General features: G+C 37.3%; 1 protein-coding gene across 2 annotated transcripts in view; it reads left to right on the top strand.

Annotated features, from left to right (window-relative positions):
- The window catches only part of LOC139442498 (uncharacterized), a 36,362-nt gene that overhangs the window by 9,404 nt on the left and 11,563 nt on the right, over window positions 1–15,395 (top strand). The window contains exon 1 of one of the 2 annotated variants that reach the window (XM_071223310.1): window positions 5,076–5,360. The exons of the other annotated variant lie outside the window; for it this stretch is intronic. The gene's annotated coding sequence lies outside the window, so the exon portion shown is untranslated. Of the gene's footprint in view, window positions 1–5,075; window positions 5,361–15,395 lie in introns of those variants that run through there. 2 annotated transcript variants of the gene reach the window in all.

Raw genomic sequence — 15,395 nt, 5'->3', positions numbered from 1 at the left:
CTTTGACTCTTTTTGTTTGTGTTTGTGGGGGCGACAAGGCGAAAATGTCCCTTCTAGGATGCCATAGTATTGGATGTGGGCATGCAACCAAATGATGTTCTCAAGAAGATATTATTGCGATGTCAGGAAGAGAATTTATGGATGCCAACTTCTTTATTATGAGGAACACTACGTTTCGGAGTGAAATCCTGATGAAGGAGTAAGAATAAACTCCGAAACGTTGTGTTCCTCATCATAAAGAAGTTGACATCCATAAATTCTCTTCCTTATGTGTATCACTTCTAAATGCAACCAAACCAAATGATGTTCTTTCCAACTGGCACCTTTTTGTTCTGTTGCGTGGTGATCTGGTATTATTAAATGGATTTGAACAAAGTAGTGTAGTGTTTCGCTCATGAACAATGATTTTTTCATACAATAGTTTTCTATTATTGTACAAATGTTTAAATAGTAATGGCGAATAAACCTCAGCCCATGTTTAACTTTTTGAGAATGTGTATATAAAAAGTAAGCCATACTGAGGTTCAAAAGAACTAGTGTGAACAGCCTCGCCTTTCTCGCGGCAGATTGCGTGCGACTGCTGTGACCTATATCGTAACAGAGCCATAGTACAATCACTAACTATATATATGTATACTCAACAACAAAAGTTCCTGTGACACCAATATTTTAGTGTATTTTTCAAACAAGTAAAGTTTGGTTTTCAATATTGTAGTACATGTATGAAATCAAGTCACAAAAACGCAACTGTAACAGAAAAGCATGCATTCCATGAAAAAGTTGACTTTTATGCAAGCCCCATGCATTTCACTACCCAAGAATGGGTATAAAAACATGTGCGTTAACGGGATTCCATATGCATCGTTTAGCATCGTGCTGACAACAAGCACTCAGAAAAAACAACAAAATTACGCAGTTATTCAACATTACGAAATGCCACGCCTGTCCGAAAATGAGCGTCTGCGAGCCATTGGTATGTTTGAAGCAGGATCGAGTCAACGTGATGTTGCAAGACAATTTAACATCCACAGAAACACCATTTGGTGTTTGTGGCAACGTTGGCAACAGACGAATACAGTCAGAGACCATCCTCGGAGTGGCAGGCCACGCGTAACCAATAATCGACAAGAAAACTGGATTCGAATAACACACCTACGAAATCGATTCCAGCCAGTAACAGTGACTGCAAGAAGCATCCCTGGCCTTCGACGAATATCTTCACAAGCCGTATGTCGTCGCCTCAGATGTGCAGGGATCGTCGCCAGAAGACCCGCCAGAAGTCCCATTTTGACAGGAAACCACCGTCAAGCACGTCTACAGTGGTGCAGACAGCGTCTACGCTGGACGGCCATGCAGTGGGGACAAGTTCTATTCACTGACGAGTCTCGTTTTCACCTCAGCCACAGCGATGGACGGATTCGAGAGTATCGAAGTCGAGGTGAACGTTACGTCAATCATTGTGTCAAGGAAGAAGATCGGTTCGGGGGGGGGGGGGGGGGGGGGGCAGCGTTATGGTATGGGTGGGATTAAAGCAAGACAGAGGACCCGTTTGATAGTGGTAGAGGGAAATCTCAATGGACAGCGCTACCGCGACGAGATCATCGGCCCTATTGTTCTACCGTTTTTGCGTCGTCATGGCCCAGGCATTAGCTGTCAACATGACAACGCACGGCCTCATATTGCTCGACTTGTTCAAGATTCTCTTCAACAAAACAACGTGAATGTCATCCCCTGTCCGCCTCTCTCCCCTGATCTCTCACCAATCGAGCATATCTTCGACGTCAACCACGTGTTCCACAGACACTCCAGGAACTTCGAAACATGCTTCAACAGGTATGGACAGATATCCCATAGGACTTTGTGCGACGCCTGGTCCATTCCATGAGACGAAGATACACACGCTATTGATTTGTAAATTGACATTTTGGCATGTTAATTATTTTTATGAAATCGAGCATTTTCTGAAGTCAGTATCGCAAATTAAACCATTTGAACACTTACAGGAGTCTTTTATCTGCTGCAAGCCGAAATTGTTTCAGACTGGTAAAAAAACCATAACTTTGCATTAAATCTTATTCAATGTCACAGGAACTTTTGTTGTTCAGTATAAGTCAACGCCTGCATGTGCAGCTGTAGCTCAAGAGGCTGCAGACCCGTGACGATCCGGGTTAGAGTTGATCTTCAGCAAACCACGCCGCTTTTAGCAATATTCTTGCAATATCACGGCGGGGGGAGGGACACCAGAAATGGGCTTCACACATTTTACCCTTGTGGGGAATCGAACCCGGGTCTTCGGTTTGCCGAGCGAACGCTTTAACCTCTGGGCTACCCCACATGCTTGTTTTAAGAGAAGACCAGCGGGATCGGGTGGTCAGGCTCGCTGACCTGGTTTGATGCATGGCATGATCCCAAATACGTAGATTGATGCTCATGATTTCAATCACTGGATTGTCTGGCCCAGACTCGATTATTTACAGACCGCTGTCACAGAGCTGGAATATTGCAGAGTGCAGCGTTAAACACAAAACAAACAAACAATATGCAGCAACGCCACTATTCCGACGATAAATCTGAGTCATGAATCCCGCCTGACATACATCAACATCAACCCACCTCGCAACCCGCGGGAGATAAAACTGAAACATGGCCATTCCCATGCCCCACTTTGTATTATTGATGTGCAGCTTGATACAGGCAGACCCACGTACACCGCCGCGGCCTAACTGAACATCGGCCCACTATTCGCAGGTTATACCTATGTTCGCACTGTGCGGGGGTCACGCGGGTTCCGCTGGTATATATGGATCGATGTCCCGCCCTCATGTTGGCTTCTCGGTTCCATTGAATGTGTTACCAATCTTCTAAATATATTCTCCAAACTGATTACATCCTTGCACACCCCTGAAGATCTTGGTTAGAACAGATCTTGGTCTTCAGCAACCCATATGTTTGCAGTAAAAGGCGACTATGTTTGCAGTAAAAGGCGACTAGGCTTGTCGTAAAAGGCGACTATGCTTGTCGTAAAAGGCGACTATGCTTGTCGTAAAAGGCGACTATGATTGTCGTAAAAGGCGACTATGATTGTCGTAAAAGGCGACTATGATTGTCGTAAAAGGCGACTATGCTTGTCGTAAGAGGCGACCAACGGGATCGGATGGTCAGGCTTGCTGACTTGGTTGATGCATGTCTTCGTATCCCAAAAGCGTGGATCGATGCTGATGATGTCAATCACTGGGTTGTCTGGTCCATATTCGATTATTTACAGACCGCCTACATACAGCGGGAATATTGCTTGTTAAGCGTTGGGCGGCGTTAAACAACAAACAAACAAACCATCCTTGCAGACCAGTGAAGATTAGGGTTAAACTTGATCTGCAGCAACCCATGCTTGCCGTGAGAGGGGTCGGGTGGTCAGGCTCGCTGACTCGGTTGATGCATGTCATCGTATCCCATTGCGTAGGCCGATGATCGTGATGTCGATCACTGGATTGTCTGGTCCAGACTTAATTATTTACAGACCGCCGTCATATAGCTGAAATATTGATTAGTGCGGCGTTAGACAACAAACAAACACCACCACATTCAGGACTCACTAGATGAACACTTCATCTTTGAAATGATCATTAAACTTTCTCATACGATCCTTTACTCTTATGCTGCAATCAAGAAAACTAGACTTGGTTAGTTTGACCTGGACTGGCTTTGGCTTTTAGTAATACACACACACATTTTGCGAGAAAAAGAGAGACGAAAAATAAATTTCAACATTGAAATACCGGCATAACAGATAAACATGTAATGACATTGCAGGTGTACGAAATATTACTTAACAGGGCTCTGGATCCGGCATACCAAAAGAGGGGTCATCCTCGCTATAGCGTGAATCGCTATAGGTGACATGGGCGGATACAGCTTTTTTGAAAAGGGGGGGGGGGGGGGGGGGGGGGGGCGAAATAAAAAGGGGTGCGCGCACACACACACACACACACACACACACACACACACACACACACACACACACACTACCCCCAACCCCCATCCCCATCCCCATCCCCACCCCTTTATCCGCCCACGGGTGATCGGACACGTTTACAATGACGAAGCTGCATGACAATTCAACTATCTATGACTTTGTGTTGCAAACGGCTCGTGTCTCAAGCCTTCAAAGTGCAACATATTATTCTGGTTGATTTATTAAAATCATCATTATATTTTCTAAAATATATTTTCCTTCTGTCATTTTTCGTTCTAATATTAAAAAAATAAGATATCATGAAATGGTTGATAATCCATCCCGTTGAATATATTAAAATATTCATTAAGTTTCCGTCTGTCATTTTTTGCTCTAATATTCTTAAAAAAAATATCATGAAATATGTGATCCTCTCCCATCGGCGATTGTACTTACAGATCGAATCAGGCCATCTTGACGACACATCGTGCGAATTGCCGTCGTTATTGACTGTTCGCGGATAATTCCGAGAGAGCGAGATTTATTTGAGGATATACAGTACACACTCCGAGTGCGGCTGACATTCACCGCCCCACTGGTGTAACTAGGTCAGGCACGCACTCGGTATGTGATATATGTTCACAGAACTTGTTCTTTCACCCTGCCTGATTTAAATAGCCGCAGTTTCCATATGATAAACATCATAGTCACGAATATTCGCTGATTGTTAACATACGACTCGCACTGGCCCAAAATGAGATAGGACAGAACGACATATTGTGGTTTATGTAACAGGAAATATGTACACATATATACATACATACATACATACATATATATATATTATTACATGCACGGATCTGCATATAGTGCGGGGATATAATTAACAAAATATTTACATCTAAAGACAATTAGCCACCAAATATCTTTTCGCATGCATCCATGGTATAAATTTTATGTAATTTTACAGTATGTGGTGTGTTCAATACCGTTCATGCTTTTGACCTCTGATCATTCCGACCTTTATATCAAGGTGAAGGTTACGCACAAGCGACTTCCTGATCACTTTTCTAATCGCGACAATTGTATTAAACTCGAGAATTCTGTTGTATGAAATCAATAATTACATACATAAAGCTCTCGATGGATGGGAGTGAAAGTATCTGGGTATAAATGCCCGCATAATGCACCAGGACGCTTAGTACACAACATCGGCGGTCGGAGTACGAGTGTGGGTTGTGCATGATTCACTAGTGTTCCGCGAGAGAATAGTGGGCCTCGGAACCGTACATATAGGTCATTCATGAACGAACACCTCAGCGTCAACACCAGGTTGTGCACACTCACCGTACACATCGGATTTTGTTATTTCTTTAAGCCAAATTCAGGAAATATAGATGAAAACAAGGTAAGGATGACTTTTCATTCACCACGTGCAAATGTCAACTGTTCGTATGATATGGTACTTCGAGGTTCTCATTATTGCCCATTTCTCTCTTCAACGTATGCAAACAAACATATTAATATCGCCCATAAATGGCACTAAAATCTGAGAATATTCTACATAATTTATGTTTGATTTAGTAATTATAATTATTTCATAAGGCAAAATTAAGTGTTTATATAATATTTTTTAACGTTACATAAGTATATATTTAAATGTCATATTTTATATCCGTACGTCTGTTGAGTTCATCATGTATACAGAGGCATACTGATTTTTACATGCAAATGAAAATTATTGTATTTCTTGATTATTGGAAGAGATATAAAGTTAACTATAGTTTGGGGTGATAGCAAAAGCGCGAGACAAGTTGACCAGTATGAATGAAAAATTGTTGACTTACCATGAATTGAATTGAAGTAGGGAAAATGGAATGTTTTAAGCTTGTTTTCTCACTATCTATTGGGGGTGGTCGTATAGCCTAGTGGTTAACGCGTTCGCTCGTCACGCCGAAGACCCGGGTTCGAGTCCCGATGGGTACTATGTGTGAAGTCCATTTCTAGTGTACCCCGCCGTGATATTGCTCATATTTCATATAACCATACTCACTCACTCAATATCTATTGGGGTATCCATTATTTATAACACAATGGTAAATTTAAGAGGAAACAGATGTTTATCGCTATCAATATTCATATATGCAACACAGTGAGAAAAGATTTGGGGATTGTGTATGGCTATTTTTACAGCTGCAAAACCAGGTATTTTATAAAGCATCTTGCAACAATATATTTTTTTGTGTGGAAGATAATATATATATTTTTCAACAGTCTGAAGCATAGTTATTTTTTTCAACTATCTGAAGAATAATTAATGTTTTTAACATACATTTTTTTTCAAGCATTTTCTTTGGATAATTTATTTTCTTCAATACAATAACACCCTCGTCCATCTCTGGAATATTAAATAATACTGGCACCACTGAGACGTCTATTTTGGGTCTATTTTGAGTTGAATGTGAACTCAGAAACTTTAAAAAGATTATTACTGATTGTCCTTTTACCACACGTATGATCAGGAGTTATATTGTCTTAAACAAACACAGACTAATATAATAAATAACCCCGATGTTTTTAGAACTGAAACAGTTCAATTTGCATTTGCAGAATTAAAATAAGATTTTAATTTGTGACAGATGTTGAGAATCCTCGCCTTAACTGTACCCAATGACATTTATCCTTGTAACAATCGACGGGCATGCTTGTATATTGCCGAAAATGTGAACAATTAATTATAAATAAATAGCACTGCCAGGCCAATATCGCAGAATACAAAAATGAAATATTGTTCTCAATATGTAAATAACACTACCCAATAATAAATACGCTGGGATACTTGACCTTAGTTAATACGTTTGTTTATTGATTGTTTACTGGGTTATAGTTATGCAGAACCAATTTCACAAAATTCAACACAAAAACGATTGTTTACAATATGAAATATGCATTTGGGGTTATATGTTTCGATAACCCTCACTCTTTAAATGTACAAAATGATACATATTTTTAATAATATTGAAGAGCGTACGTTTATATAGAAGAACATGTTTACAATAATGAAGGAATAGCAAAACCGGAAAATTTGGTAAAAAAACCCCAACAAATTATACTTTCATTTGTGATATAAATATGTTCTTGGTTCATATTGTGATCACCCAATAGACATTTCTATAGAAATGAGATAGACTTTCTCACAAAGTCGGATTTGGCAAGATAAAAAATTATATTTTCGTTTGCAATATAAATATGTTCTTCTTGACGAACATTTTCAGTCATTTGAAATGTTAAATTCGGACCAATTTCGAAAATTAATAAAGTAAATGTTGCTTACAATTTTTGTATAATCCTTTAGTTGTGACATCATTGTGACAACCCTACCTTTAAATATACAAAATGTGACACATGTTCTTTCTAAACTGGAGCGTATGCTTGTTTATTTGTTTATTGCAAACAATCTCGCAACGGAAGTAAAATAAGGTAAGCCAAATTAAAAAAAAATAAATACAATGTTGGTTCGCTTTATCATAGGGTCATTTCCTCTCGATTTTTAAATAAACAAATAGACATATAAAAAAGAAAGAAAAAAAAGATGTTTGAAATAATCAACCAACTCTTCTTGTAGCATTTACAACATTAATAGATAAACGCAAGGCTCGGGAAAATATTATATCTGGCTTACAAACAATTATAACTTTATAATTGTCTCTTTATAATGGCATGCATATTGTTCCAGTAGTATTATCGGTCCTTCATAGTACACGAACTATTTCGCATACCCCATAAGTTTGGGTCTGCATACTTGAGAATTCTAAACGTTTGTTGAAATTACTTTGGAAAGGTTGATGTCAATATCATTATTCGTCATTTCGCGGAATGCATTTACCACCACTATTAGATGAGCTACATACTTTCCAGAATGACACTTCATTCATTTCACATGTGAAACCTTCACTCGGAATTTTTGCTCTATGTGATTTTGAATGAATTGACTCAACAGTCGTGTTGTAACAGATTCATTGTGTAAACGGTCCTTATGAGCGGGACCAATAATATGAAAGGAGGGCTATTTTTAGCCCCCGCTGTATTCTCATATCCTGTTAGACGAAAATGTGCACATTTCAGAAGTATTGGGGGGCAAACGGGTGGCCCAGTCGTCTAAGGCGCCGCGATTCGCTGTGCACAGTTGCGTCCCTTGGGCACGCCAGAAACCTATGATTGTGGGTTCGAATCCCGGTTCGCCCCGATTATGTTTCTAGGTTTGTCAGCACCATACCCGTGCTCGTGGGTTTCACCGAAGTGGTAAACGTCTGAGACCTGCATCACTTCGGGCTTTCCTCCCACATTAAGCTGACACGCCGTGATATAACTGGAATACTGTTAAAAGCGGCGTTAAACCCAACTCACTCAGAAGTATTGGTTGTCTTTTCTCGTCAGGCGTTGGCCTTATATTACACTACATGCTTAAAACGAGTAGAAGAGTCGAGATATCGGAATAACCTTTGCCATCGGGAAGAAGTAATATATTCCTTGATGACAAAAGAACTTGCAAATGTGTTCATAATTGATTTCTGTTATATAGTCGTTTTAAAAAAATGCATAAGATTATTTTCTTGTCATTAGAGTTTTTAATTACATTCTTCAAAGACACAGTGTTGTTGGTGAAAAGAAATATAAGATGGGAGACACTTTGGGAAGGGATTTCCAAGAATTGTCAATAGGGCTAAAATACAAATTAAAGAAGCACGATGTTGCCTGTTGCTGTAATCAAAGACTTATTACGCATTATGTTTTAATTACTTAAATTTTGTTTATTGGCTATAAGGGAGGTACAAGTCTGCATTCGTACGACAAATATACTATTTTTAAGAAACGCATTTGGTTCTTAAATACCTAATTATTTAGATAGATAATACAAAGCTTCAATGAAAAAAGTGATTATTAAAAACATAATTAAAAACATGAAAAGATTTGCAAAATATCCGTCGACGCTCATTTGGTGGTACACATGCTTTGCAAATCCTGATGTCGACCGAAATCTGGACTTTGAAATCCGTGTTGTTTACGAACCGGATGTCTATGCATATACTCGTTAGTCCCGCTAAAATGAAACTACAGAATTCCAGCCTAGTTCGGAAACAAAAATTACGTTTTTGCAAGGTGTTTTCCTTAACAAATATATTCAGGCTCATAATTTTAATTAAACAAATACAGTAAACTACGGTTATAACGAACTCAAACAGACTAGTAATTTTAGTTCGTTATAACCGTAGTTCGTTATAAGTACATATACAGCATGACTACAGCAAGTAGCCGGGACCAAAAAGTAAGTTCGTTATATCCGTCAGTTCGTTATAAGCGTGTTCGTTATAACCGTAGTTTACTGTATCTTAATTATGCAGGATTAGGGACGATGGACCCTATTGTATCAGTTGCACAGTACGAATGACAAATGATTTTACATTATCAGGGAACATGCTATTTCGGCAATTGATTGTATTATTATCTTTTTCGAACTCGGATCTTCCTATGCAATATATATCACAATAAAAAATATATAACGAAAAAATGCAACATATATTGTGACATATGTAGGTAATGTACCAGCCTAAACTTTATATTTAATAGTTATAAATAGCTTTTATCATGAAAATGGTATTATCTTGCACGTTTTTCACACAATCCAAATCTACTTTTTTCAGCCATAGAACTTGAAATCTTTAAAGAGACTCTGAATACCGTTTCTCAAGATATCACGCGCGAAATGATACGCCTTGCCTTGGAGGGTGTATGCTAATAGGACCATCCCACGTACTGACCAATTTATGGATGTCGTCCACATCAATACCGCTGTATGAGGAATCATATCTACAAGACACCCTCCCACGTGCTGTGGTAATATCTGTGTCAAGGTCACTTAAATTCCACTCACCGGAGTTCTCAGTAAATATTTTCATTACGAAACCTTTAAGTGATTTGCTTATGTTTTATCTGAAGAACATGTATCGGCATTAAAACAAATTAAAAAACAAACTAACAAAAATCAAACAACATTATTCAAAACGTCAACGCCCTCAAATGTCTGTCGAGACATTGGATGTAAAAGACAACACTAAAATAATCCTATCATCGTGTTAGTCGCGTTTTAGATTGCATGACATGGAATTAAAAAAAGATGTCACGAAGCTATATATATATTCATAACAAATGTAGACAGTTCGCCCATTCTTTCAGGGGCGTCTTTTCAATACCCTTGGAATGAAATCAGAATCATGTCACTTGTTTTAGAGGAGAAGAATATATTGTGTAATTAAATATTTCGTAGACAGTATGTTAGTTAAGGGGTAACGGAAGGCTCGTAGACGATATATTTTCACTCTTTGTCCTATTTCCCCCCTGGCCATTCTTTGCCTGTATTGAGATAAGGTTAGAAAGATTGAGTGCGCGTGACAGGCCTGACCTGAGTTCCTCCCTGGAACGTTTCTCCACGGCTCCCTGAATAACATACGATACATTGCAAAGGTAGTGCAAGAGAGATGTTCGGGTAAGGGAGATAATCACTCACTCTCAGTGATACAGCTTGAATAAGATACAATGTACAACATTGCAAGCTCAGTGCGTGATAAAGCTCTATACTACGCCTATAGCTAAAGGAGATAATCGCCCAATGCGCAATAGTTTATTCTTACAAAATATAGACAGGGTAACTTTAGCGAAATGAGATATATATTTCCCCTACACATATTTAGCTCTTTTAAAAACCAAATGGGATATCTGCATTACGAAACGTGACTAAGTCTCAGAATAGCAAGACGATTTTGAAGTATCTCTTATTGCTGGAAAATAATAGCATCAACATCCACGCACATGATTTGTATGTTTCGTTTCGGTAAATGCGTTGCTTGAAATTTCCAATAAACCAACATGTCGGCAGACATGCTTCAAAATTAACCGTTCCCGTATACTTCCCCGCCTTCAGGGCGGGGAAGAATAAGGGGTTACTAATAGACAGTTAAAATTACCGAGCATTTTAATGTTTTCATTACTTCAAATGGCTATTAAGTCATTATTTTGGTGGTTTTGATTTATTTTAGTGATGCTGTCGAATGCACATTTCCAACAGCTTTCGACGTTATGAAAACATAAACTGGTGGCGTTTTGGGGGATTATTTTTGTAAATCTTCCACATTACAATTAATTGTTCAGGCTATGTAAGGTCATTGAAAACATGTCATTTTTCAACCCACATTTGTTTAGTGCACGAAGAACATATGTCATACCATGGTTTTTTTAAGTTTAGTGTGAAGGTTAGATTTTATTCCCCAACAGCTGCTCGCCGAGAGCAAATCTGGTGGATATTATTGACGTTTTGAGGTGGCTTGAAACTCAGCTACTCAGAATCAATCCAATACCCTGGACGGTATTTTGAAAGCAATTAAAACAATACATATATAATCAAATCAAACAGTGTATGGATGTACCATGATTTACTGGCCTGACATATAATGCACAATGTGCAACGTAAACATTATTATTATTATTATTATTATTATTATTATTATTATTATTATCCGAATGTTTAGTTTCTAAGTAATTAATACTGACGTCGATACCTGTGCACAGCTAGCGTGGGTAGTTTACGAGCGCTTCGAATAACTGTTGGAAAAGGACGTGTGGTGAAATGGGGTTTAACGTCGCGTTCAAGATTAATGCACTTACATAGCGACGTTGGAGAAGGATGTCAATATAATAGTCACTGTACTTTTTTTTCTAAAATTAATGTCAAGCGCATTACAAGAATAACAATGTTGGAAAATGTTATGTTATAAAAGAGGTAATGTACACGCGACAGTTTGTTTAAAAATATATCTGTAATGTTGGTGTGTTCCAAGGATGAATTTTAAGTCCAGTTTGTTATCCCCCGGCCAACGAAGTTGGCGGGGGATATAGAAACGGGCTCCGTCCGTCCATACGTCCGTCACGTTTCGTTTCCGGAGCATAACTCAGAAACCGTTCAATATTTTTTCATGAAACTTTGCAGGTCTGTCAGGTACATGCTGAACTGGTGCCTTTTGCTATTGAGAAATTTAAGAAATTTGTATTTTTTACGTTTCCATGGCAACAAGATGGACTTAGGTTCCAAACTCATCTTTTTTTTACAATTTCCATGACAAGTTCCACTTTGGTTAAAAAAATATGGTTTGTTTAGATTTAATTATGTCATTAATTCTGCAACAGGGGTGGGGGATCAGTGTAGCCACGTTAGTGGCAAACTCTTGTTCTTTTTGTTTATACGCCAGCTAGCTGTCCAGATACGGTAATGCGGCTTACAAATTTGACAAATCAATTGAAAATATTATTATTCACCATGAAACATAAAATACCAACAAAACTGCAATGTAAAAGAATAATCAATACATAATAAGTGAAAATATATATGAGAACCTTTAGCTAAAGTTACAGATTTCGTTTATGCATATATAGGAGTCACGTTGGGTTATAGTGAGTTGTGTGATGTCGCTTTACGTCGCTTTTAGCAATACTCCAGCAATACTCGGTTATACATTAAATGTAGATATTAATAGAACTACTCCACAATTCAAGATATTTCTTCTTAGAGTATTAAAACTTCTTAGAGAATGCCGGACGGGACTCAACCGAAAAAGTACGAGAATCTGTACTTTAGAAAGAACGTGTTATCTCAAATATAACATTAAATAAATTTGGCGAACACCTGGTATTTGATAGTGATAGACACTATTTGATAGTGATTCATAAACACATGCTCATGATATTGTTGGAATCGTACAATCGGCTCAACTTTTGGCAGAGATTTGTTTTGAATATGGAAAAGATTTTGTCGCTTTAATTTAAATGTTTTGAAATTTGAATAAATTTAATATTATGGATTATCACACAAATGTTATAATATGATGAAGGTGTGCGAAAAACAAGGTAAACGTCATTGGGTATTTAAGGTCTGACAAATCTTACAAAGTGGTGGCTGTGGTTATGTCTAAAATAATTAATTTTTAATCTTAAAGGATTAACTTCTTTTGTATCTCAAGCTATGAAAGACAGAATTCGTCAAATATGGTTCTCATGCTTATCCCGGTTGGTTAATGTCTTATCCGCGATTTAGGTCTTATATCTACACAGACACAGTACTTGTCACCCGTTCGTTGGTAATATCCTGCTTTTTAAGCGTTTGGACACACTGGCACTTAGGCATAGCATTAAAAAGATCAGTTAATTTTTGTTCACCCACGTACAAACTGTTCTCATTAAGAATACAGTCTGGGCCAGGGAAGTTCACGTATAAAACAGTTAAATTCACAAACAGAAATATTGGTACATAGAATATGTTGAATCGTTGAATCAGTAATTATAGTCAAGACTAAGTTTTATATCAGCAAGCATAGATTCAGTGAAAGTGTTCCAAATTATAAGGTATTATAAGCATAACAAGTCCCAAAAAGTTTACATATATCACCGGTGTCAGTAGAACAGGCGAACTCAAGTTTTTCTTTCCCAGTTTTTGTGTTTGCAAAGCTTACGAACTGATTTATGAAAGGTATTTACATCAGCTTCACATGTCTTTTCCAACTCACTTCCAGATTTTTCACAAAAGTTATGACGTTGTCGGAATTCTCTCTTGACTTCCTTATACCGCATGTTGAATTCCACATTCTCTCCTCTTGGTTTGTCTTCACATCGCCAGCTCCGCCCTTTCTCTCGTAAATTATAATGAACATCATTTAAACCGGTCTCCTTCCAATATGGCTTTAAATAACCATAAACCTACCGACAGAAATACACCAAGTGGCTGCATCCAGCGGCATTTAAAATCAAACAACTTTTACAGAGTTGTGGTTATGTCTGAAATAAGTTTTCATCACCCCCTTCTCCCTATTATATATCCCCACTCCTTAAATGAAGTTCAAATTTATTAAAGAAGAAATAGTTCATATCATTTTGTCTTGGTTAACAAACCTTATCTTCAATATCAAAGTATATTCTATATTTGGGTCTACTTTTGATCATGTAAAAGATATAAAACGAAATTTGTTTAAATTTGTTGATGGTTGTTTAAACTTGGATGTTATGCTATATATTTATAAAGTTCAGTTTTCAAATTTTTAATTCAATATGTCATCGTTAAATATATGACTATTGCCTGCGGCATATTTTATGCCATAACAGGACATATCTATTTGTGTGAATATGTTCTAGAAGTAAATCATTCATGACGTTGTTGCTTTTATTTACATCTCAACCTTCACGTATTGCTACAGTAACAATACATTGAATTTTCCCTTGACTGTGTGATACCATTTTCCTCCTCATCTATGATGACTTAAGACTGAGCTTTGATTAGGTAAAATAATCTATCCTGACAGCATTGCATTACGATAATATGATAACGTATTCATTTCTAAGTATTATATTGTCTTAAAGTAATGCGCTGTCAGGATGAATTATTTAACATTATGGAAGTTCATTTTTTATTTATCATAGATTCTAAGAAGAATTGTCTATCTAGTCTCATGTTCAGTGTAGATATTTAAAGATGCTCATTCACACGGGTAGATATATAAGGTTGCCCATTCATATGGGAGATATGTAAAGACGCCCATGCGTGTGTCCCTCAACGTGATAATAATATTTTAATTTTGGTTTTAATTCATCTTCGTTACAGATATGTTTTTTATCTGCGCCCCTTATGTTTTAAGAAATGTTTATAACCATTACCCATGGCGGATAGCCTAAAACGGTAAAGACTCATGCATTTACCTGATTGTGATAGTGTATCTCTCAACATTCTGGACTACTTTCTTTACCAAAATATTTATAACATATTTAGCACTGTAAATTTCAACCTTGCGACGTAAATTATTGATAATGAATTAGATAAAATTATGAAACTAAATTTTGCACTAAACAGGTTAATGATGTTGTACTTCCTATGATCATGATGATAAAAAGGATTTTCTTCATATTATTTAAAATTACATAGAAATGACATAGTCGGAAAACATGGCAGTTTCTATTCATTTCCAATATCTTGTTTTGATTAGTGGCAAATGTTAAAAAATACTTTCAGTGGTTTATGATTTTTTACTTCTCATGATCGGGATTATAAGAGGTAGTTTCTTAATATCATTTCAAATGGCATAGGTTATTTGTAATTCTCAGTTGACATTGTGCTCTGTTTATGACAGACTTCATTGTGTTTCAATAGTTTCTTGAAGTTTCTTTTTTTGTCAAGTGATCGATGTCGGTATGGATAACATTTCAGGAAGGTCATTATATTGTTATTTGCGAACATTAATCCAACCTTATGTAAACATATCGGTATGTATAAATATATCATTTCAATACGGGTCGTCTTATGAAGGGACCCTGAATCCTCGATTCAAAGAATTAAGTGGTTGATATCCAG

Source organism: Haliotis cracherodii, unplaced genomic scaffold (assembly GCF_022045235.1).
Source record: "Haliotis cracherodii isolate W230 unplaced genomic scaffold, xgHalCrac1.p SCAF_5, whole genome shotgun sequence".
Lineage (NCBI taxonomy): Eukaryota > Metazoa > Mollusca > Gastropoda > Lepetellida > Haliotidae > Haliotis > Haliotis cracherodii.
Note: the sequence above shows the minus strand (reverse complement) of the source record. Positions and strands in the feature narration are given on the sequence as shown.